The sequence below is a fragment of the Schistocerca cancellata genome, unplaced genomic scaffold (assembly GCF_023864275.1).
Source record: "Schistocerca cancellata isolate TAMUIC-IGC-003103 unplaced genomic scaffold, iqSchCanc2.1 HiC_scaffold_1167, whole genome shotgun sequence".
NCBI lineage: Eukaryota > Metazoa > Arthropoda > Insecta > Orthoptera > Acrididae > Schistocerca > Schistocerca cancellata.
In genome coordinates, this window is record NW_026047166.1 from 1 (window position 1) to 21659 (window position 21659).

General features: G+C 48.7%; 6 non-coding genes across 6 annotated transcripts; all 6 read right to left on the reverse strand.

The window, feature by feature from the left end:
* Positions 1-203: 203 nt before the first annotated feature.
* Trnak-uuu (transfer RNA lysine (anticodon UUU)) lies at positions 204-276 on the reverse strand. The gene has a single exon. It is a non-coding gene; the product is annotated as a tRNA-Lys (tRNA).
* A 296-nt stretch (positions 277-572) lies between these two features.
* Trnae-uuc (transfer RNA glutamic acid (anticodon UUC)) lies at positions 573-644 on the reverse strand. The gene has a single exon. It is a non-coding gene; the product is annotated as a tRNA-Glu (tRNA).
* A 3802-nt stretch (positions 645-4446) lies between these two features.
* On the reverse strand, positions 4447-4519 carry Trnak-uuu (transfer RNA lysine (anticodon UUU)). Its single transcript has one exon. It is a non-coding gene; the product is annotated as a tRNA-Lys (tRNA).
* Positions 4520-4815: 296 nt separating this feature from the next.
* Trnae-uuc (transfer RNA glutamic acid (anticodon UUC)) lies at positions 4816-4887 on the reverse strand. Its single transcript has one exon. It is a non-coding gene; the product is annotated as a tRNA-Glu (tRNA).
* A 3804-nt stretch (positions 4888-8691) lies between these two features.
* Trnak-uuu (transfer RNA lysine (anticodon UUU)) lies at positions 8692-8764 on the reverse strand. The gene has a single exon. It is a non-coding gene; the product is annotated as a tRNA-Lys (tRNA).
* Positions 8765-9060: 296 nt separating this feature from the next.
* Trnae-uuc (transfer RNA glutamic acid (anticodon UUC)) lies at positions 9061-9132 on the reverse strand. Its single transcript has one exon. It is a non-coding gene; the product is annotated as a tRNA-Glu (tRNA).
* Positions 9133-21659: the final 12527 nt, after the last annotated feature.

A 21659-nucleotide genomic window follows, 5' to 3' on the forward strand; every position in this document is an offset into this window, starting at 1 on the left:
ATAAACTCTCAACCACTCAGTTATAACAAGAAACTGGGTCTGTAACCACTCGGCCACGACTGCTCGTATCTGAAGCTTCCCTCGAATCGTGAAAAATCCAACCGGTCTGCGCAGAATGTTGACAGGAAACGAACTCTGTGCACTGGTTACGGCAGGGCTACCAGCGCTACGAGACGAGCCATTACGGAAGCGTTAAAAATCTTCGCCCGGACAGGGACTCGAACACTGGACCCTTAGGTTAAAAGCCTAATGCTCTACCGACTGAGCTATCCGGGCTCACGCCCGTTGTGGGTGGAGCGGCTGCAAGCAATGTGAATAATTGGAACGCGTGTGTAGGCGTACTACGGTAATTGCTGGCTTCTGGCGCAACTGGCGACTTCACCGACTTCCCACTGACGCTGGTAGCAGCCCAACAGCGGACCAGTGCCTCTTCTGCCTTTATCCCGGTGCTGACAGTAATTGCATCTTGTGCCTGTTTTCCCCGATTACGTTCGGTTGAAGCTCCGGAAGGAGGGCGACAAACGAAGGTTGGAAGGCCAAAACATGGAGGGACGTGTGCGCAAAAACTTCTCTTCCGGTACCGGGAATCGAACCCTGGCCTCCTGGCTGAAAGCCAGGTATCCTAGCCACTAGACCACACCGGATTTGCTCAATAAACGTGAGATTTACTCCCTCTCCTCCCGCATTTCGTGCTGAATCCGGACTCAGTGGTGTTCTCCGTTTGCGAGCGTATTTGTGCGTGCAGACTGGCATGGCGCACAGCTCGAAACTGACTATTCATTGCAGTTTGCATCATACCAGGGGAGGAGAAAGATCAAAGTTGTACCTTGCCATAATTGGAAGTAAACATTTTGACGCTGAGGCGTGGACTCCTTGGCGATAACAAACGACAATTAAGTTCGTTCCCTAGCAACAGCAACGCCGTTAATTCAGCCATTATGTACAGCAAATTAAATGCGCCGGGTGAGGGTCGAACTCACGACCTTAAGACTATGAGACTTACGCGCTACCTACTGCGCTACCGAGGCACGTTGCAACAAACGTCCCAGGAAACTTGGTAAGTCCCACATATTAGAGATAGACAGTTCGCGCTTTCTCAAGAATCTGCTGTGTTGCTACACGTGCTTTCCCGACTGGCTAGATTAAACTGCTGCCGCAGCTTTTTCAACGGAAAAGGTTACAGTACATCGCCCTTGAGGCACCTGGACACAGCGGCCTGTAGGGCCAGGCCGACGCTAGAGTTCAGAAATAGCACGCGACCGTCCAAGTACGGCCTCTTGCGTGCTGCGTGTTTGGTTCTTCTCACAGCGAATCCTGCTACACATTCCTGAGGCTGACGCAGCTCAAGCGAGCAATCGGCGCGGCGGCATTATAGCGAGAACAGCAAAACGATGCATCGGCCGGGAATCGAACCCGGGCCGCCCGCGTGGTAGGCGAACAACCTACCACTTTTTTAGTTGTTGTTCCCATTTTGTTAGTTGCATTTGTTGGGGGCGGACGTCCGATGACGTCCGTGCTTGCCGAGCACATTCCCGAGCAGCTGTCTGCAGGGAAAGTGGGATTGCCACCCAGCGACGTCGGATACGACCGAAAAAAGTGCTACACACGCGGAGTCCCCCACTACACTGCCTTATAGCGACCGCTCATCACTATCGTGAGAGTAACGTTGCGGCCGCGGCGACGAGTCTTGCCCAAAGACGCAGCGTGCGTGGAGGCGCTACCCAAATGCGTGTGGATGCAGCCTCCTACCTCGTAAAGCGCCTACAGCTACTATCACGCCTTCCAAGCAGTTGATCCGGGTTCGATTCCCGGCCACCGAAACGGGCGCAAATTTTCGCGTATGAGTATGTGTGCTGTTAAATCAACGTTTTCTTTCCGTCGTTGCTCCAAGCAGGCCATCCTGTAGTATGTCCCGACTTGTCCCGACTTTGCTCGGCTGACGCGAAAGCTGACGCTTGGAATTCGCCCTTATCAAAAGGGCAGGCGCTATAAACGGCTGTGAGAGGAGAGGTGTGGCGAGGTACCAAAACGACAGGCAAACCGCGAAATTTTCTGCTCCTCCTTCCTAAAGAAAAGAAGAAAAAAACGGACGCAGTCGGTAGGACTCGAGCCTACGCTCCCAGAGGGAATCTGATTTCTAGTCAGACGCCTTAACCACTTTTTTTATCGTATTAAACATTATTAAATATTAATTTTTTGTTACATTTTCTTGATTGCACATTCACTGTTATCAAGTAGGGTTTGTAAACACCACTCTACAGCATAAATACTATACATATACGTAAAACACTGCTGGAGTAGAATACACAATAGAATACAATTTTAACCCTTAAATGCATAGTGTTACATACCTGCAATATGGATTGAAAAATTATTTTGTCCACCTTTAGAGAGAATTTAGTGAACTAACCCAAGTCTTACAGGTGCAACGAAGTATCTCTGATACTTAGTATTAGCTCTTGGCTGTACTGTGGACTTCTGGTAACCTTTTTGGAAGTATGCAGAGAAGTTAGGTGTGAATTTTGCTTAGTTTTCAAAAGGGTGCGATAGGATGCAGCAGCATCAACTTGGCCAAATGTGGGAAGGTTAGTGGTGAGCAGGCAGCAATTTTCTTCATGCTGCCAGCTATGGGAATATGCGCTGTGTCCCTTGTTTTTTTAGGAACATACATCACATTTAAACTGGATGTCCAATTCCTGTTGATCCACTGTAGGGAGTTAAGAGGATAAATTATTACTGTCATTAAGTTTGCTTAATTCTATGAGAACAGTAAATTGTAGCGATTAATAATGGATACAAAATCATATCTGTGATGGTTGAGATACATGACTATGAATCTGCAGTTAACAATTGGTTCGCACATATAATTGTAAGTTAATGGTTATTCCTGAAGCAGAGACCACAAAAGTCTGTGCAACAAAAAGAAAATCTAATAACACACAAGTTAATTTTCGTAGCTGATGTCAGATGAAGAATAAATTAAATGCTTTAAGTTCTACATGCTACACTTTCAGGGGAACACAGGGAAGATTTCATGGACTGAAGCAGCAGATTGTTCAGTACATGCGAGAAAAGTGGAATAAAGGCTTCCTCATTACTTGAGAAACTAATCAAATGAAGGTGCTGGAAATGAGGAATTTTTCAACTGCATGAGGTGCAGAATTCAAAGCAAGTATGAGCTCGTGCATGGTACTTAACTTCTTCAGACAGATCAATATAATAATAAAAAGTGTCTGTATTTACCTCACTATAAGACAACTCAGAATATAACATGACCCCCTTTCTTTGAAGACGCAACATGTGAATTTTTTGGTATTTAACATATTCTGACTAATATTTGCAAAGTCTAAAGGTAGTTATAGAAAATAAAAATCACTTTGGGATGTGGAACAGTCATAAATAAATATCTTCAGTTAAAAACAATACAAAATGACAATGATACAACTCCACTAACTTAAGATTCACTGAGTACCAAATAAGGTTCTTTTTTGTTTTCATTCATAGTATGTCCATATCAGGAAGAGAAGAAGGCCTAAGTTTTTTATTTGCTTGGCATTCAGTAAATTCAGATGAGTTACGCCTGAGACGAACTGCCATACCAATGTTTCTGCGAGGGGGTTTCATTGGCATTTTTGAAGTCTTTAGAGTAATATGTTGTTTTGTGTTGTTAATGACTCTGAATGCTTCCCTTTCGTTAATTATACTTGAAGGGAGTCCGCTTTCTTGTTGAGCAGCACTCTTTCGTGACTGCAGAACTCAAAGTCTTTGATTGAAAATGGCTGTCTCATCACTTGTTGGTAGAGCATCCTCTACCTTAATCTCTGTAGCTTCTCCAAGACTTGAACACAGTTCTGCCTCCTGCTTTGAAATCTCCAATATTTCTTTCATGAGCGCACACTTCAAGAGAAGAAGTTTTCTTGTTTCACACTCTAGCTTAGTAAGAGCCTCACATAAAGGCAGCGTATCATATAATGCAGGATAAAAATGAAATTCAAGTTCCTTACTTAGTTTGTCAGCTTCATGCAATAAAGAATTCAGCCTTTCGTGCATCTCGTGTTTCTTCTGTTGCTCTCTAGAAATAATATTCTGGATGATCTCCTCAATTTATTTCTTAACCTCATCACCACGCTTTGCAACATCCTCTGCATTAAACCCACATTCTGCCCACAGCGTCTTACGAATTCTTCAGTGACAGACATATCGAATAGTGCTTCCTCAAAAATCTTATCATCCATCATAAATCATAAACTCTCAACCACTCAGTTATAACAAGAAACTGGGTCTGTAACCACTCGGCCACGACTGCTCGTATCTGAAGCTTCCCTCGAATCGTGAAAAATCCAACCGGTCTGCGCAGAATGTTGACAGGAAACGAACTCTGTGCACTGGTTACGGCAGGGCTACCAGCGCTACGAGACGAGCCATTACGGAAGCGTTAAAAATCTTCGCCCGGACAGGGACTCTAACACTGGACCCTTAGGTTAAAAGCCTAATGCTCTACCGACTGAGCTATCCGGGCTCACGCCCGTTGTGGGTGGAGCGGCTGCAAGCAATGTGAATAATTGGAACGCGTGTGTAGGCGTACTACGGTAATTGCTGGCTTCTGGCGCAACTGGCGACTTCACCGACTTCCCACTGACGCTGGTAGCAGCCCAACAGCGGACCAGTGCCTCTTCTGCCTTTATCCCGGTGCTGACAGTAATTGCATCTTGTGCCTGTTTTCCCCGATTACGTTCGGTTGAAGCTCCGGAAGGAGGGCGACAAACGAAGGTTGGAAGGCCAAAACATGGAGGGACGTGTGCGCAAAAACTTCTCTTCCGGTACCGGGAATCGAACCCTGGCCTCCTGGCTGAAAGCCAGGTATCCTAGCCACTAGACCACACCGGATTTGCTCAATAAACGTGAGATTTACTCCCTCTCCTCCCGCATTTCGTGCTGAATCCGGACTCAGTGGTGTTCTCCGTTTGCGAGCGTATTTGTGCGTGCAGACTGGCATGGCGCACAGCTCGAAACTGACTATTCATTGCAGTTTGCATCATACCAGGGGAGGAGAAAGATCAAAGTTGTACCTTGCCATAATTGGAAGTAAACATTTTGACGCTGAGGCGTGGACTCCTTGGCGATAACAAACGACAATTAAGTTCGTTCCCTAGCAACAGCAACGCCGTTAATTCAGCCATTATGTACAGCAAATTAAATGCGCCGGGTGAGGGTCGAACTCACGACCTTAAGACTATGAGACTTACGCGCTACCTACTGCGCTACCGAGGCACGTTGCAACAAACGTCCCAGGAAACTTGGTAAGTCCCACATATTAGAGATAGACAGTTCGCGCTTTCTCAAGAATCTGCTGTGTTGCTACACGTGCTTTCCCGACTGGCTAGATTAAACTGCTGCCGCAGCTTTTTCAACGGAAAAGGTTACAGTACATCGCCCTTGAGGCACCTGGACACAGCGGCCTGTAGGGCCAGGCCGACGCTAGAGTTCAGAAATAGCACGCGACCGTCCAAGTACGGCCTCTTGCGTGCTGCGTGTTTGGTTCTTCTCACAGCGAATCCTGCTACACATTCCTGAGGCTGACGCAGCTCAAGCGAGCAATCGGCGCGGCGGCATTATAGCGAGAACAGCAAAACGATGCATCGGCCGGGAATCGAACCCGGGCCGCCCGCGTGGTAGGCGAACAACCTACCACTTTTTTAGTTGTTGTTCCCATTTTGTTAGTTGCATTTGTTGGGGGCGGACGTCCGATGACGTCCGTGCTTGCCGAGCACATTCCCGAGCAGCTGTCTGCAGGGAAAGTGGGATTGCCACCCAGCGACGTCGGATACGACCGAAAAAAGTGCTACACACGCGGAGTCCCCCACTACACTGCCTTATAGCGACCGCTCATCACTATCGTGAGAGTAACGTTGCGGCCGCGGCGACGAGTCTTGCCCAAAGACGCAGCGTGCGTGGAGGCGCTACCCAAATGCGTGTGGATGCAGCCTCCTACCTCGTAAAGCGCCTACAGCTACTATCACGCCTTCCAAGCAGTTGATCCGGGTTCGATTCCCGGCCACCGAAACGGGCGCAAATTTTCGCGTATGAGTATGTGTGCTGTTAAATTAACGTTTTCTTTCCGTCGTTGCTCCAAGCAGGCCATCCCGTAGTATGTCCCGACATGTCCCGACTTGTCCCGACTGACGCGAAAGCTGACGCTTGGAATTCGCCCTTATCAAAAGGGCAGGCGCTATAAACGGCTGTGAGAGGAGAGGTGTGGCGAGGTACCAAAACGACAGGCAAACCGCGAAATTTTCTGCTCCTCCTTCCTAAAGAAAAGAAAAAAAAAAACGGACGCAGTCGGTAGGACTCGAGCCTACGCTCCCAGAGGGAATCTGATTTCTAGTCAGACGCCTTAACCACTTTTTTTTATCGTATTAAACATTATTAAATATTAATTTTTTGTTACATTTTCTTGATTGCACATTCACTGTTATCAAGTAGGGTTTGTAAACACCACTCTACAGCATAAATACTATACATTTACGTAAAACACTGCTGGAGTAGAATACACAATGGAATACAATTTTAACCCTTAAATGCATAGTGTTACATACCTGCAATATGGATTGAAAAATTATTTTGTCCACCTTTAGAGAGAATTTAGTGAACTAACCCAAGTCTTACAGGTGCAACGAAGTATCTCTGATACTTAGTATTAGCTCTTGGCTGTACTGTGGACTTCTGGTAACCTTTTTGGAAGTATGCAGAGAAGTTAGGTGTGAATTTTGCTTAGTTTTCAAAAGGGTGCGATAGGATGCAGCAGCATCAACTTGGCCAAATGTGGGAAGGTTAGTGGTGAGCAGGCAGCAATTTTCTTCATGCTGCCAGCTATGGGAATATGCGCTGTGTCCCTTGTTTTTTTAGGAACATACATCACATTTAAACTGGATGTCCAATTCCTGTTGATCCACTGTAGGGAGTTAAGAGGATAAATTATTACTGTCATTAAGTTTGCTTAATTCTATGAGAACAGTAAATTGTAGCGATTAATAATGGATACAAAATCATATCTGTGATGGTTGAGATACATGACTATGAATCTGCAGTTAACAATTGGTTCGCACATATAATTGTAAGTTAATGGTTATTCCTGAAGCAGAGACCACAAAAGTCTGTGCAACAAAAAGAAAATCTAATAACACACAAGTTAATTTTCGTAGCTGATGTCAGATGAAGAATAAATTAAATGCTTTAAGTTCTACATGCTACACTTTCAGGGGAACACAGGGAAGATTTCATGGACTGAAGCAGCAGATTGTTCAGTACATGCGAGAAAAGTGGAATAAAGGCTTCCTCATTACTTGAGAAACTAATCAAATGAAGGTGCTGGAAATGAGGAATTTTTCAACTGCATGAGGTGCAGAATTCAAAGCAAGTATGAGCTCGTGCATGGTACTTAACTTCTTCAGACAGATCAATATAATAATAAAAAGTGTCTGTATTTACCTCACTATAAGACAACTCAGAATATAACATGACCCCCTTTCTTTGAAGACGCAACATGTGAATTTTTTGGTATTTAACATATTCTGACTAATATTTGCAAAGTCTAAAGGTAGTTATAGAAAATAAAAATCACTTTGGGATGTGGAACAGTCATAAATAAATATCTTCAGTTAAAAACAATACAAAATGACAATGATACAACTCCACTAACTTAAGATTCACTGAGTACCAAATAAGGTTCTTTTTTGTTTTCATTCATAGTATGTCCATATCAGGAAGAGAAGAAGGCCTAAGTTTTTTATTTGCTTGGCATTCAGTAAATTCAGATGAGTTACGCCTGAGACGAACTGCCATACCAATGTTTCTGCGAGGGGGTTTCATTGGCATTTTTGAAGTCTTTAGAGTAATATGTTGTTTTGTGTTGTTAATGACTCTGAATGCTTCCCTTTCGTTAATTATACTTGAAGGGAGTCCGCTTTCTTGTTGAGCAGCACTCTTTCGTGACTGCAGAACTCAAAGTCTTTGATTGAAAATGGCTGTCTCATCACTTGTTGGTAGAGCATCCTCTACCTTAATCTCTGTAGCTTCTCCAAGACTTGAACACAGTTCTGCCTCCTGCTTTGAAATCTCCAATATTTCTTTCATGAGCGCACACTTCAAGAGAAGAAGTTTTCTTGTTTCACACTCTAGCTTAGTAAGAGCCTCACATAAAGGCAGCGTATCATATAATGCAGGATAAAAATGAAATTCAAGTTCCTTACTTAGTTTGTCAGCTTCATGCAATAAAGAATTCAGCCTTTCGTGCATCTCGTGTTTCTTCTGTTGCTCTCTAGAAATAATATTCTGGATGATCTCCTCAATTTATTTCTTAACCTCATCACCACGCTTTGCAACATCCTCTGCATTAAACCCACATTCTGCCCACAGCGTCTTACGAATTCTTCAGTGACAGACATATCGAATAGTGCTTCCTCAAAAATCTTATCATCCATCATAAATCATAAACTCTCAACCACTCAGTTATAACAAGAAACTGGGTCTGTAACCACTCGGCCACGACTGCTCGTATCTGAAGCTTCCCTCGAATCGTGAAAAATCCAACCGGTCTGCGCAGAATGTTGACAGGAAACGAACTCTGTGCACTGGTTACGGCAGGGCTACCAGCGCTACGAGACGAGCCATTACGGAAGCGTTAAAAATCTTCGCCCGGACAGGGACTCTAACACTGGACCCTTAGGTTAAAAGCCTAATGCTCTACCGACTGAGCTATCCGGGCTCACGCCCGTTGTGGGTGGAGCGGCTGCAAGCAATGTGAATAATTGGAACGCGTGTGTAGGCGTACTACGGTAATTGCTGGCTTCTGGCGCAACTGGCGACTTCACCGACTTCCCACTGACGCTGGTAGCAGCCCAACAGCGGACCAGTGCCTCTTCTGCCTTTATCCCGGTGCTGACAGTAATTGCATCTTGTGCCTGTTTTCCCCGATTACGTTCGGTTGAAGCTCCGGAAGGAGGGCGACAAACGAAGGTTGGAAGGCCAAAACATGGAGGGACGTGTGCGCAAAAACTTCTCTTCCGGTACCGGGAATCGAACCCTGGCCTCCTGGCTGAAAGCCAGGTATCCTAGCCACTAGACCACACCGGATTTGCTCAATAAACGTGAGATTTACTCCCTCTCCTCCCGCATTTCGTGCTGAATCCGGACTCAGTGGTGTTCTCCGTTTGCGAGCGTATTTGTGCGTGCAGACTGGCATGGCGCACAGCTCGAAACTGACTATTCATTGCAGTTTGCATCATACCAGGGGAGGAGAAAGATCAAAGTTGTACCTTGCCATAATTGGAAGTAAACATTTTGACGCTGAGGCGTGGACTCCTTGGCGATAACAAACGACAATTAAGTTCGTTCCCTAGCAACAGCAACGCCGTTAATTCAGCCATTATGTACAGCAAATTAAATGCGCCGGGTGAGGGTCGAACTCACGACCTTAAGACTATGAGACTTACGCGCTACCTACTGCGCTACCGAGGCACGTTGCAACAAACGTCCCAGGAAACTTGGTAAGTCCCACATATTAGAGATAGACAGTTCGCGCTTTCTCAAGAATCTGCTGTGTTGCTACACGTGCTTTCCCGACTGGCTAGATTAAACTGCTGCCGCAGCTTTTTCAACGGAAAAGGTTACAGTACATCGCCCTTGAGGCACCTGGACACAGCGGCCTGTAGGGCCAGGCCGACGCTAGAGTTCAGAAATAGCACGCGACCGTCCAAGTACGGCCTCTTGCGTGCTGCGTGTTTGGTTCTTCTCACAGCGAATCCTGCTACACATTCCTGAGGCTGACGCAGCTCAAGCGAGCAATCGGCGCGGCGGCATTATAGCGAGAACAGCAAAACGATGCATCGGCCGGGAATCGAACCCGGGCCGCCCGCGTGGTAGGCGAACAACCTACCACTTTTTTAGTTGTTGTTCCCATTTTGTTAGTTGCATTTGTTGGGGGCGGACGTCCGATGACGTCCGTGCTTGCCGAGCACATTCCCGAGCAGCTGTCTGCAGGGAAAGTGGGATTGCCACCCAGCGACGTCGGATACGACCGAAAAAAGTGCTACACACGCGGAGTCCCCCACTACACTGCCTTATAGCGACCGCTCATCACTATCGTGAGAGTAACGTTGCGGCCGCGGCGACGAGTCTTGCCCAAAGACGCAGCGTGCGTGGAGGCGCTACCCAAATGCGTGTGGATGCAGCCTCCTACCTCGTAAAGCGCCTACAGCTACTATCACGCCTTCCAAGCAGTTGATCCGGGTTCGATTCCCGGCCACCGAAACGGGCGCAAATTTTCGCGTATGAGTATGTGTGCTGTTAAATTAACGTTTTCTTTCCGTCGTTGCTCCAAGCAGGCCATCCCGTAGTATGTCCCGACATGTCCCGACTTGTCCCGACTGACGCGAAAGCTGACGCTTGGAATTCGCCCTTATCAAAAGGGCAGGCGCTATAAACGGCTGTGAGAGGAGAGGTGTGGCGAGGTACCAAAACGACAGGCAAACCGCGAAATTTTCTGCTCCTCCTTCCTAAAGAAAAGAAAAAAAAAAACGGACGCAGTCGGTAGGACTCGAGCCTACGCTCCCAGAGGGAATCTGATTTCTAGTCAGACGCCTTAACCACTTTTTTTTATCGTATTAAACATTATTAAATATTAATTTTTTGTTACATTTTCTTGATTGCACATTCACTGTTATCAAGTAGGGTTTGTAAACACCACTCTACAGCATAAATACTATACATTTACGTAAAACACTGCTGGAGTAGAATACACAATGGAATACAATTTTAACCCTTAAATGCATAGTGTTACATACCTGCAATATGGATTGAAAAATTATTTTGTCCACCTTTAGAGAGAATTTAGTGAACTAACCCAAGTCTTACAGGTGCAACGAAGTATCTCTGATACTTAGTATTAGCTCTTGGCTGTACTGTGGACTTCTGGTAACCTTTTTGGAAGTATGCAGAGAAGTTAGGTGTGAATTTTGCTTAGTTTTCAAAAGGGTGCGATAGGATGCAGCAGCATCAACTTGGCCAAATGTGGGAAGGTTAGTGGTGAGCAGGCAGCAATTTTCTTCATGCTGCCAGCTATGGGAATATGCGCTGTGTCCCTTGTTTTTTAGGAGCATACATCACATTTAAACTGGATGTCCAATTCCTGTTGATCCATTGTAGGGAGTTAAGAGGATAAATTATTACTGTCATTAAGTTTGCTTAATTCTATGAGAACAGTAAATTGTAGCGATTAATAATGGATACAAAATCATATCTGTGATGGTTGAGAAACATGACTCTATGAATCTGCAGTTAACAATTGGTTCGCACATATAATTGTAAGTTAATGGTTATTCCTGAAGCAGAGACCACAAAAGTCTGTGCAACAAAAAGAAAATCTAATAACACACAAGTTAATTTTCGTAGCTGATGTCAGATGAAGAATAAATTAAATGCTTTAAGTTATACATGCTAAACTTTCAGGGGAACACAGGGAAGATTTCATGGACTGAAGCAGCAGATTGTTCAGTGCATGCGAGAAAAGTGGAATAAAGGCTTCCTCATTACTTGAGAAACTAATCAAATGAAGGTGCTGGAAATGAGGAGGAATTTTTCAACTGCATGAGGTGCACAATTCAAAGCAAGTATGAGCTCGTGCATGGTACTTAACTTCTTCAGACAGATCAATATAATAATAAAAAGTGTCTGTATTTACCTCACTATAAGACAACTCAGAATATAACATGACCCCCTTTCTTTGAAGACGCAACATGTGAATTTTTTGGTATTTAACATATTCTGACTAATATTTGCAAAGTCTAAAGGTAGTTATAGAAAATAAAAATCACTTTGGGATGTGGAACAGTCATAAATAAATATCTTCAGTTAAAAACAATACAAAATGACAATGATACAACTCCACTAACTTAAGATTCACTGAGTACCAAATAAGGTTCTTTTTTGTTTTCATTCATAGTATGTCCATATCAGGAAGAGAAGAAGGCCTAAGTTTTTTATTTGCTTGGCATTCAGTAAATTCAGATGAGTTACGCCTGAGACGAACTGCCATACCAATGTTTCTGCGAGGGGGTTTCATTGGCATTTTTGAAGTCTTTAGAGTAATATGTTGTTTTGTGTTGTTAATGTCTCTGAATGCTTCCCTTTTGTTAATTATACTTGAAGGGAGTCCAATTTCTTGTTGAGCAGCACTCTTTCGTGACTGCACAACTCAAAGTCTTTGATTGAAAATGGCTATTCATCACTTGTTGGTAGAGCATCCTCTACCTTAATCTCTGTAGCTTCTCCAAGACTTGAACACAGTTCTGCCTCCTGCTTTGAAATCTCCAATATTTCTTTCATGAGCGCACACTTCAAGAGAAGAAGTTTTCTTGTTTCACACTCTAGCTTAGTAAGAGCCTCACATAAAGGCAGCGTATCATATAATGCAGGATAAAAATGAAATTCAAGTTCCTTACTTAGTTTGTCAGCTTCATGCAATAAAGAATTCAGCCTTTCGTGCATCTCATGTTTCTTCTGTTGCTCTCTAGAAATAATATTCTGGATGATCTCCTCAATTTCGTTCGGCGACTCCCATAGTCGTGGAGCTACACGAGATGCAGAAGTCGTCGGCATACATAGAAGGAGACACCGACGACCCCACGGCTGCAGCCAGACCATTAATGTCCACTAGAAATAAGGAGACGCTAAACACCGAGCCCTGCGGGACCCCATTTCCTGTATATAAGATGAACTAGAGGCGGCACCGACTTGCACCCGGAAAGAGCGGCGCAATAAAAAGGTTTGAAGAAAAGCCGGGAGCCGACCACGAAGACCCCACTCATACTACGTGGCGAGGATGTGATGCCTCCATGTGGTGTCATACGCCTTCCGCAGATCGAAAAATACAGCAACGAGATGCTGACGACGGGCAAAGGCCGTACGGATAGCAGATTCCAGCCGCACCAAATTGTCCGCGGCAGACCGGCCCCGACGGAAGCCACCCTGGGATAGAGCGAGGAGACCGCGCGACTCAAGGGCCCAACACAAACGCCGCCCCACCATACGTTTGAGCAATTTGCACAAAACGTTGGTGAGGGGAATGGGACGATAGCTGTCAACCGCCAGTGGGTCCGCACCGGGCTTCAAGATGGGGACAATAACACCCTCTCGCCATTGCGACCGGAACACGCCCTCGCTCCAAATGCGGTTAACGATGGTGTGGATGTGTCTCTGGCAGTCCCTGGAGAGATGCTTCAGCATCTGTGCGTGGATGCAGTCCGGTCCTGGTGCTGTATCAGGGCAATCGGCGAGGGCAGCGAGGAATTCCCTCTCGCTGAAAGGAGCATTGTATGTTTCAGAACGACGCGTGCGGAACGATAACGGCGTCTGCTCGGCTCGTTCCTTGAGAGAGCGAAAGGCGGGGGGATAAGTTGCAGTCGCAGAGCTCTTAGCAAAGTGCGCAGCAAGGTGTTCAGCAATGGCGGCAGCGTCCGTGCAGACAGCGCCGTCCAAGAATATCCCAGGGACACCCATAGGGGTCTGGTGTCCATAAATCCGCCGTATCCGGGACCACACGAGCGAGGGGGAGACACGGGAGCCCAAGGATGGGACATACCGCTCCCAGCATTCCTGCTTATGCCGTGTAATAAGACGACGGGCGAAGGCACGGAGCATCTTAAAGGCGATGAGGGTCTCTAGAGACGGGTGCCGCCTATGACGCTGGAGGGCCCGCCTACGGTCGCGAATAGCCTCAGCAATCTCCGGCGACCACCAGGGTACAGCCTTCCTCCGAGGGAGTCCAGAAGAGCGCGGGATGGCAGCCTCGGCCGCCGAAATGATTGACGAGGTGGTCCGTGTCTTAACCACGTCAATGTCACCCTGTGGGGGAGACTCTACGGTTGCCGCGGAAGTAAAACTCGGCCAATCAGCCCTGTGGAGAGCCCAGCGGGGCAGGCGCCCTGAAGAATGACACTGGGGCAGTGACAAATAGATGGGAAAATGGTCACTACCACACAGGTCAGGATGCACTCTCCAGTGGAGGGATGGGACAAGTCCGGGGGTGCAAAGAGAGACATCGATGGCCGAGAACGAGCCATGGGCCACACTGAAACGCGTGGGAGCACCGGTGTTCAAGAGGCTAAGGTCGAGCTGAGCCAACAAATGCTCCACGGCACGACCGCAGTCATCGGAGACAGTCTCACCCCATAGAGGGTTGTGGGCATTGAAATCGCCCAGCAACAAGAAAGGTGGCGGCAGTTGGGCTATCAGAGCAGCCAGGACATGCTGCCCGACAGCACCATCCGGTGGAAGGTAAATACTGCAGACAGTAATAGCCTGTGGCGTCCACACCCGAACAGCGACAGCCTCTAAAGCTGTTTGTAGAGGTACAAACTTGCTGTTAAGAGAGTTAAGGACATATATGCAGACGCCACCAGACACCCTTTCATAAGCTGCCCGGTTCTTAAAATAGCCCCGATATCCACCGAGGGGGGGGTTCGCATTGCTGGAAACCAAGTTTCCTGCAGAGCAATGCAAAGGAAAGGATGACGGCTGAGAAGTTGGCGGAGCTCAGCTAGATGGTGGAAGAAACCGCTGCAGTTCCACTGGAGGATGGTATTGGCCATGGATGGGAAAGGCGTGAAGGGACTGGGGAGGCAGATTACGCCTCCTGGGCCCCTGCTGCTACTGAGGCACCACCTGGACAACAGCCATCTATTGCGTCCGAGGGACTGGCGAGATCCATGTCCTCAGCGGGCGCCAGGATCTCCACCTCATCCTCAGACGCAGAGCTTGTAGGAAGCGGTGGGATGGGTGCCACCACAATGTTGGTAGCCTTGGGGAGTTTCTTCTCCTTCTGCTTCTCGCGCTGTGCCTTTGGTGGTTCAGGCTGGGAGGGCGGCACTGTGTCTCAGGGACAGACGACGACCGTGTGTCCCGACGACCAGGGACCGGCGATTGTTTAAGCCACTTGCGTCTGTCGGCCTTGGTACCGGTCGGAACTTGAGAAGGGAGGTCCCCAAGGGACCCCTTCCTTACGAGAGTAGCCGAAGAAGTCTTACGCTTCTCCGGCTGGGAAGGGGGAACAGATGTCCCCAATGGTTGGGGGGGGGTGTTGCTCCTGAAGTAGATGGAGCAGGAGCAACAGTGGGTTTAGTGCCCCCCACCATCAAGGGGGCAGGTGTGGGTCTTCGACTCTGAGAGCTGACTGAAGCGGATGGAACTGTAGCAGGAGTGACAGTTGCGGCATAAGAAGCTGTCATGCACACTGGATGAAGCCGATCATATTTCCGCTTCGCCTCAGTGTACGTCAGGCGGTCGAGAGTCTTGATTTCCATGATCTTCCGTTCCTTCTGCAGAATCGGACAGTCTGGCGAGCAAGGCGGATGGTGCGCACCACAGTTCACACAGATTGGAGGCGGGGCACAAGGATGATCAGGATGGGATGGTCGACCGCAATCGCGACAGACGAGGTCAGAAGCACAGCGTGAAGACATATGGCCAAACTTCCAACACTTGAAGCACCGCATCGGGGGAGGGATATATGGCTTGACATCACAACGGTACACCATCACCTTGACCTTCTCAGGTAACGTGTCACCCTCGAAGGCCAAGATGAAGGCACCGGTGGCAACTTTACGATCCCTCGGACCCCGGTCGACGCGCCGGACGAAATGGACACCTCGGCGCTCCAAGTTGGCGCGCAGCTCGTCATCGGACTGTAAAAGGAGATCCCTGTGGAAGATAATGCCCTGGACCATATTCAGACTTTTATGGGGCTTGATAGTGACGGAGACATCCCCCAGCTTAGTACAAGCGAGCAAGGCCCGCGACTGGGCGGAGGATGCCGTTTTTATCAACACCGATCCGGACCGCATCTTGGACAAGCCCTCCACCTCCCCATACTTGTCCTCTAAATGCTCTACAAAGAACTAAGGCTTCACGGATATAAAAGATTCCCCATCAGCTCTGGTACAGACAAGATACCTGGGCGAATACGTCTCACTGTCATTCAGTGACTTTCGTTCCTCCCATAGTGTGGCGAGGGAGTGTGTGTGTGTGTGTGTGTGTGTGTGTGTGTGTGTGTGTGTGTGTGTGTGTGTGTGTGTGTGTGTGTGTGTTTTTTAAGTTTACGGGCGCTAAACAGCGTGGTCATCAGCGCCCAAACGCATAAAAACAGGAACACATGCAGTGAAGGGACTAAGACAAACAGCGAACAAGGAGAACGGCTAAAACACACAGACCCGACGCAGTTCCAAATCCTCACACACAGAGGCAAAACGAGAGGAGAAGGGACACACTAAAAAGGAAGGGAAACACAAGGAAAAGAGAACAGAAACCGAAGGGAAACAAGGAGGTAATCGTGACTGGCTGACCTCTTACCTAAAACCTGGGTGAGCCAGTCACCCAGCAGTACATTAAAACCCTCTCCCTAAAATCCGAGGCAACAAATTGGACAGGACACAAAACCGTAAGACCTTAACTACAGTCGTTGCGTCATCTTGTAAAATAGAGGGCAAATCCGTTGGCAAGGAAACCGCCCTCTGGTCAGTGAATAAAAGACAGTCAAGTAAAATGTGGCGGACAGTAATGTGGACGCCACAAGAACTGCAGATTGGGGGGTCCTCCCGCCGGAGAAAAAAACCGTGCGTTAAGGGACTGTGCCCGATGCGGAGGCGAGTGAGGAGAACCTCATCCCGCCTGCATGACTGGTAGGACGTACCTCATGGCCGCGTGGTAGCCTTGACCAGACGCAGCTTATTGTCACCGACTGCCAGCCACTCCTCTTCCCACTGACGCGTAACACGAAAACGCAGGAGGGAGGTAACAGCATGGAGGGGGACGGCACATTCAACAACGTGAGGGAGGGAACATGCATCTTTGGCAGCCACATCCGCCAGTTCGTTTCCCCTAATACCCACGTGCCCCGGCACCCAGAAGAAGGACACCTTCTTCCCCTGCCGTTGCAGGTGGAGGAGGGCATCATGGATGTTCTGGACGACCGTATCCGCTGGGTACAAGTGTTGCATGGTCTGAAGGGCACTCAGGGAGTCAGGGAGTCAGAACAGATGAGGAACTTAAGACTGGGAACACACCTCATCTGCTCCAATGCCCGCAAGATCGCAAACAATTCGGCATCAAAGATGGTAAATGCCGCAGGAAGCCGTAACTTGACGACTCGGTCAGGGAAAACAACAGCACAACCAACAGAGTCCCCCTGTTTAGAGCCATCCGTAAATACTGGTACATGGTCGGGATGCTGGTTTAAAATATCATAAAATAAGGAGATAAAAACAAACGCAGGAGTGGAACTCCTCCGGTACTCCGACAAGTCTAAAAGGACGCTGGGCCTCTGGAGCAACCAGGGAGGCAGGCGAGTAAAACCTTGTCGTTGGGGGGCCACACGCTCCACACCAAGGGACTCAAGCAAATGCTTGGCACGAATCCCAAATGGTCTCGTTGCCCTGGGACGACTGGAAAAGAGACGTTCCATAGGCGGTCGGGCAACGGTAGGGTACGCAGGGGAGGTAGGACAGGCAAGGAATTGACACACCCGTCGCACCATGAGGAGTTGCCGCCGGATGGCGAGCGGCGGTTCCCCTGCCTCAGCACACAGGCTGGGGATGGGACTGGTACGGAAGGCACCAGTGGCCAGCCTGATACCCTCATGGTGTACTGCATCAAGAATCTTCAGATGCGAAGGCCTTGCTGACCCATACACGGTGCAACCATAGTCAAGACGTGACCGGACGAAAGCCCTATAGAACTGCAGCAGACGCGCCCGATCTGCTCCCCAGGACCGATGGCTCAGACACTTCAAAATATTCAGTGCCTTCAGGGCCCGCACCTTGAGGTCTTTAAGGTGCGGCAACCACGACAACTTGGAGTCAAAAGTGAAGCCCAGGAACCGCACAGTGTCGCTAAAAGGAAGAATGGTGTCCCTCAGACGCAATTCAGGGGAGGTAAGAAGACGTCGAGAACGATTAAAATGAACACACACACATTTTTCTGCAGAAAAGGTAAAACCCGTCTTCGCAGTCCATGCCTCTAATCGCTGTATCGTAAGCTGCAACTGCCGACTAGCAGTGACAAGAGTGGAGGAAGAACAGAAAACAGCAAAATCGTCCACAAACAAGGAGCATTGGACAGGACTCCAGATAGTGGACGTGATACTGTTAATGGCGACGGCAAAGAGGGTGACACTTAAAACGCTTCCCTGAGGAACACCATTCTCCTGCACAAACAAATCAGATAGCACATTACCAACCCTATAACGAAAGAGGCGGTGGGAAAGAAAGGACCGAATGAAGATGGGGAGACGGCCACGAAAGCCCCACTCATGGAGTTGATTGAGGATATGGCGGCGCCAAGTAGTGTCATACGCCTTATGAATGTCAAAGAAGACACCAAGACAATGCTGGTTACGTAGGAAGGCCTGCTGGATGGCCGCCTCAAGCAGGGTCAAGTTGTCGATAGTGGAACGACATCTCCGAAAGCCACACTGAGAGGGGCTAAGGAGCTGCCTGGTCTCGAGCAGCCAAACCAGGCGACGGTTGACCATGCGTTCCAACGTCTTCCCGACACAGCTCGTCAAAGCAATACTTCGATAACTGCTGGGATGCGTTCGGTCCTTCCCCGGTTTGAGGAGAGGAATCAAAACCGCCTCCCTCTACGAGTCAGGGTATGTGCCGGATAACCATATCATATTAAAACAACTCAGGAGAACTTCCTTGGATGGCAGCAACAAGTGCTGCAGCATGCTGTACCGGATTTGATCATGACCAGGCGCAGTATCATGAGCCACAGACAGCGCCGAATCCAGTTCCCACATTGTGAAGGGGCAGTTGTAGGGTTCAGAATTTGGAGACCGGAAGTCGAAGTGACCCCTCTCGATGGCAGTTCGGTAGCGGCAGAAATCTGGATCACAGTTAATCGTGGCGGTAGATTCCGCAAAATGCATGGCCAGTGTCTGGGCAATGTCTCTCGGCGCCGTGAGGAGACATCCCTGATGCAGCAATGCCGTGACAGGTAGTGGGCTGCGTTTCCCAGAAATCCTCCTGATGGCTTCCCATACTTTCGTAGAATTAGTGGAGCGGGAGATGGAGTACAAGAACAATTGCCATGACCGTCGTTTGCTCTCTTTAATCACTCGCCGCGCTTTGGCCCTTGCCACCCGAAAGGCCGCAAGATTGTTAGCTGAGAGACGGCACTTTAAGCAGCGCAGAGCTGCACGGCGGGCTCGGATGGCTGAGCGGCACTCAGTGGTCCACCAAGGGACAGGACGCCTCTTGGGATTACCTGATGACCGTGGAATGGACAACTCAGCAGCATGGGAGATCACGGCTGTAACATGGTCTACCCATTCGTGGACGCTGGCACGGTGTTCCAAAACAGCCAGTTGGCTGAAAAGCGTCCAGTCAGCTCTGCAGAGGTGCCACTGAGGCGGCACTGAAAATGCCACAGCCTCATCCAGGAGGCGAATCCAAAGGGGGAAGTGGTCACTAGAATGGAGGTCAGCAACAACCTCCCGCAGAGCAGAATCCGCGAGTGCTGGAGAGCAAAAGGAAAGGTCAATAGCCGATGACGACCTGGAAGCAGTACAGAAATGAGTGGGGGCACCAGAGTTGAGGATGCACAGTTCTTCAGACATCATGAGGCTTTCCAGAATGCGACCCCTGGGGCAAGTAGTCGGAGAGCCCCATAAGACATTATGAGCATTGAAGTCCCCCAGCAGAAGAAATGGGCGGGGGAGTTGGCTAATAAGGTCTGTGAGAGCCTCAGAGTCTATCACATCCTGAGGAGGTAAGTAGACTGAACAGACTGTGAGCCTCCGACCCACAAGAAAGTCAACTGCAACTGCTTGCAAGTCTGTAACGAGAGGGAGCTCAGATGAGGGGTGCATGTCACGGACAAAAACCGCAACACCACCCTTTGCCCTTTGCCCCGTCAGATCATCTTTCCGATATACGGTATAGTCCCGTAAAGAAGGAGCATCAGTGGCCCGAAAATGTGTCTCTTGGAGACATAAGCACAAAGGGCACTCTCGTACAAGGAGTTTTAATTTGGCCACATGCGTCCTGAACCCATTCAGGTTCCACTGTAATATGGGAGCCAGTGATTAGGGTGGCTGAACTTTCACCCTTCCTCTGTGCTTCGGAGGAGAGCCCGTACCCGCTGGAGATTTATTCCTGGGGCGAGAAGATCGCCCCCGGTCGACATCAATGTCCATCAGCTCCGATGACGACCCACGGGAGATGTCAGACAGTACGATGGCCTCGTCATCGGACCGACCCTGACTAGTCTCCTCAGGTGGCAAAACCTTCACCTTCGGCGTCTTTGTCTTGGAGGGCTTAGAATGCACAGCCTTGTCAACAGGTGGAGCTTTACTCGCCTGGGCAGAAGGCGCCATAGGGGGAGAGGCAGGAAGTACCCCAATGTCAGCAACCACAGCCTTGTCCGACGTTGCAGGGAGAGCCGCAGGTTGCAACGAGACCGCAGCAGCACAAGTGCACTGGCAAACGCAGGTATTAGTGCTAACACTAGCAACCTCCGTTTGCGTAGCAACAGTGGCCATTTGTACCGGTTTCTTCAGAGCGGAAGCGAAAGATGTTGTAAACACAGGAGGTTGCATGGCCTTAAAGAGCTTCTTGGCCTCACCATAGGGGATGCGCTTAGATGTTTTAATCTCCTGTATTTTCCGTTCTTCGAGATAGATGGGGCAGATCCGGCTCCAGGCAGGGTGACTCCCAGAGCAATTCACGCACTTCACAGGCGATGAACAATCGGCTCCTTCATGGGCAGGCTGACCACATTTACCACAAGTGGCTATCCCATTGCACCCCAACGTAGTATGCCCAAAGTGCTGACATTTAAAACAGCGCATTGGGTTGGGGAAATATGGCCTTACTGGCAAACGTAAGAACCCCGCTTTAACATGCTCTGGGAGTCTCGGGCAACTGAACGTGAGAATAAACGAGTCGGATTTGACTAGGTTCCCATCGACTCGTTTCATAATATGCTGCACGTAAACGATACCGTCATCAGCCCATTCAGATTTTAACTCATCTGTGGGGATATCCACCAAGTCCCTACATGTCACAACACCCTTACTATAGTTCAGAGTGGAGTGGAGCTCGGTCTCGATAGCGTACTCTACGAGACAGGTTGCCTTCCGAAGAGAAGCGACTTGACGGGAACTGGAAGTCTCAACTAACAGAGTCCCATTGCGAAGTCACTTCACAGATTTAAGTGTTCCTGCAATCCCCTCAAGACCCTTGTGGATGTAAAAGGGAGAAACCCTCTCAAAGCTACCCTCCTTCCGTTTAATAATCAAAAACACATTCTGATGATCAGCATGTGCTCTGTTACGACAGTCTGATAAATGTCGATCAACACCAGGCGCTGGAGGACTCCCAGCACGAAGTCGCTTTTTCGATTGGGTGTGTTTTCCTACCAGTGGCCCACCCAATCCACTGGTAGGGGGAAACGTAGAGGTCAAGGGTCCATTGTGGTCCCACGAGCAGCTAGGGAACTAAAGGTCCGCTCAGACAGAGCCCCGCGTGCCTGAGTAAGCCTGTTACAACTGGGGTGCGGCAGGTGCCCCAGAGGTTGCCCGCTTGCGACTGTTCCACCCCAACAGC